The following is a 4,014-nucleotide window of genomic DNA, read 5'->3' as shown; positions in this document are numbered from 1 at the left end:
TGTTTATTTATATATATATATATATATATATATATATATATATACATATATTAAAAGTTTGAATTTTCTAGTATTGTGGAATTTAAATATATTACTACCACAAAACATACTGTCGTGGAGGAAAGAAAATGTAAATAATTTAACCAATTCAAATGTCAAATTCATTAGTTAATTTCTTGGATTTGCAAGTGTATGGACTATGAACTATTTCAGCACGTCACCTCATCTATAAATTGAGGTTATATGTCTCATAGCTTATTACCTCTTCACTACAAACTTATTCAAGAAACAAAAAAAACCCTACCGCCCTTCAAAAAAATATATGGCGATGAAGACTATCTCATTTCTTGCAGTTCTATCTCTCTTGGCTATAACACTTCCATTAGCCATTGCTTCTGATCCAAGCGCTCTTCAAGACTTTTGTGTTGGTGTCAACACCCCAGCAGACGGTGGTATGTACATGATCACTTCCTAATTATTTTTACTTTCACTTGTACATTATTTTCTCATTTCTTACACTCTTTTTTACATTGGCTATTCTGTTCAGTTTTTGTTTATATCTTGCTTGTCCAAGAAGGAACTCTTTTCGTTTGGTTTTTCTCATCATTTCACGATACTAACCATTTTAACAATGCCCTCAACAAAGGTGATATATTTGTGTTTCCTGAGGGACTTATCCATTTCCATGTGAACGAAACTGTTGGAGTAAGCTTGAAGTAGCTTAAAACCCAAGCTAAGTTATTTGGGAGATATTCAAATATACATGTTAGAGTTATAGGAGTTATCTAAATAAGTTATATTTTCTAATTGGTTTTGGAAAAGTGGCTTTGAGATTTTATATATATAGAGCTACCAAGGTGTGGTAAGCCTTATGATATTTGAGAGAGCTTAAGTTTTTGAGTTATTTTTCTTAAGCAATAAAGAGAAGAGAGTTATTTTTATCTTTGTGTTCTTAGTCTTTATTTGGTATATATCAGGGCTTTGTTCAGCCACGATGAGCGAATCAAAGCTTGAAGTTGTTGACTTTCAATCCAAAGAAGGAGGACCTTCTTCGATAAAGTGTCCGATGCTGAGTTCTTCTAATTATACCGTCTGGGCCATGCGTATGAGAATTACTCTCAAGGTGAATAAAGTTTGGGAGACCATAGAAGACAGAGTGAAAAATGTCGACAAGAACGACATGGCCATAGCCCTGCTGTTTCAATCAATACCAGAAGACTTAACCCTCCAAATCGGAGACCTTGACACAGCAAAAGCAGTGTGGGATGCAATAAAAGCGAGACATGTTGGAGCAGAGAGAGTAAAAGAGGCTCGGTTGCAAACCCTGATGGCAGAATTTGATCGACTTAAGATGAAAGAAACTGATACAATCAATTCCTTTGTAGGAAGTCTATCAGCAAATTTATTAAAATCAGCATCTCTTGGAGAGACAATTGAAGAATCAAAGCTTTAAGAAATTCTTGAAAAGTATACCAAGAAAGAAATACATACATATTGTTGCAGCCCTTGAACAAGTTCTCGACCTGAAGACGACTACTTTCGAGGATATTGTTGGCAGGCTGAAAACATATGAAGAAAGAATAGGGGAAGAAGATGAAGAACAATAGGAAGAACATAACAAACTGATGTATGCTAATACCGATACACAATCTACCTTCCACGCAAGTTATGGAGGAAACAGAGGAAGAGGCCGAGGTGGTCGCTATGCGTGGAGAGGAAGAGGTTGCGGTCGATCTGGATATTACCAAGGACGAGGTCAAGACAGAGATAACTCTATGATAACGTGTTATCGGTGTGACAAGCTCGGTCACTATGCATCGAACTGTCCAGACAGATTGCTTAAACTTCATGAGACAATTGAAAAGAAAGACGAAGAGACGCACGAAGCTAAAGGATTGATGATGCACGAGGTAGTGTATCTTAATGAGAAAAAGGTAAAACCAAGCAACTTTGAATCTGATTGCGATGGAACTAACGTGTGGTATCATGATAATGGTGCAAGCAACTATATGAGTGGAAATCGATCGTTTTTCTGTGAACTTAATGAGACTATCACAGGAAAGGTACGATTTGGAGATGATTCTAGGATTGATATAGAAGGGAAAGGGTCCATACGCTTTGTGATCCAAGTTGGGAACAAGAAAATTGTAAAAATCCTTTACAACATCTAATATATACCGGGTTTAAAGAGCAATATTGTGAGCCTTGGTAAGGCTACTGAAGCAGGATGTGAAGTATGAATGAAGGAAGAATTACTTATGCTTTATGATCGAATGGGTTAACTGTTGGTAAAAACGACCAGATCAAGAAATCGATTGTATAAGGTCTTAATGGAAGTCGAAACTATCAAGTGTCTACAGTTGACAGCATCAACAGAATCAACTAGATGGCATGCACGTTTAGGACATGTTAATGTGGAGACGATGAAGATGATGATCGATAAAAGGTTGGTGACTGGTATACCAAGTATCACAATTGAGAACGAAACATGTGTGTCATGCCTTCTTGTCAAACAAACAAGAAAACATTTTCCTCAAGCAACTATATACCGGGCCACACAAGCTCTTGAGTTAGTACATGGAGATCTTTGCGGACCCATTACACCTGCTACACCAGCTCACAAGAGGTATGTGTTTATGCTCATTGATGATTATTCTCGATATATGTGGACAGTTTTGTTGAGAGAAAAGAGTGAGGCGTTTGATAAATTCAAGAAATTCAAATCTATTGCGGAACAATAAACGAAGATGGAGATCAAAAAGTTCCGGAAAAATAGAGGTGGTGAATTTGTGTCGCTTGAATTCCAAGAATTTTGTGGTCTCCACGATATTAATAGGAAATTGACTGCACCTTACTCTCCTCAGTAAAATGGAGTTGTTGAGAGACATAATCGGACCATTCTGGAGATTACTGGGGATGGGATAGACGATTTTGTGTTCTTGATCGGTTAGGATTTTTTAGCTTGATTTTTTATGTTTTATAAATTCCTTTCTAGATTGGTGTTCTTAATGTTATCAATAGACCAAGAGGTTGAAAATAGATCTAGGGTGTTTTACCATCTAGAGGTGATATGTATATATTTTACACTCTTTCATCATGCATTTGTTATTCATTTTGTTCTCTTAACTCATTGTTTTGCATTGTTTTTAGTTTCTTTTGCATAATAAGCATATCTAGGTAGTCTTTGCATTGGTCCTGCATACATCTTGCATATTGGAGTTATTTCAGGTGCTTAGGAGATGTCGAGACTGTTGGAACCGAATGGAGGTTGAGACATGCAGCTCGACCAACCATGCTCGAAATGGACGTCATGTGACTCGTCTGACATGCGACTTGGACGCGCTCTCAGGAAGAAGCACCAGTATCCGACTCGATCCATCATGCCTGGAATGGATGTCATCAACGCTCGAGCCATGCTCCAACATCAACGCTCGAGCCACGCTCCAACATCGCCGTTTGAGCCACTCTCCAACCCGCCGTTCGAGCCACTCTCCAACACCCCGTTCGAGCCGTTCCACTCGAGTGAGATTTAGCTTTCGACGTCTTCATTAAAGTTGTAGGGAATTGAGACATCTTTCCAACGACGTTTATTTCAAGCTAATCGGAGGTGCGGTTCAAAAGTTATCATCGTTTTAGTGGATGCGTATACACCCAGCTCGAGCCAAAACCACTCTGGATCGAGCCAACACCACTCTGGATCGAGCCAGCACCACTCTGGTTCGAGACAACACCCCTCCACTCCACCCACTCGACCTCGCTCGAGCCACCCTCACCACGCATCACTCGACCTCACTCGAGCCATCTGGATCGAGCCACTGGATGGACACTGACTCGTTCACACATGTTAGGAAGATGTTTCGTCTTACACGCTTCAGGAGATTCCCGAACCGACGCTCTATCTTGTCTTTTTAAGTTTTAGGGATTCACATGTTTTTACTATAGTTACATTTTGTTAAGTCTTGGCTGAAGACATCTTTTATCTCGTATTGTTCTATTCCTTAAGGTTTTACCTAG

Source organism: Camelina sativa, chromosome 12, assembly GCF_000633955.1.
Source record: "Camelina sativa cultivar DH55 chromosome 12, Cs, whole genome shotgun sequence".
Lineage (NCBI taxonomy): Eukaryota > Viridiplantae > Streptophyta > Magnoliopsida > Brassicales > Brassicaceae > Camelina > Camelina sativa.
The sequence above is the reverse complement of the archived record's forward strand: the minus strand, read 5'-3'. Positions refer to the sequence as shown.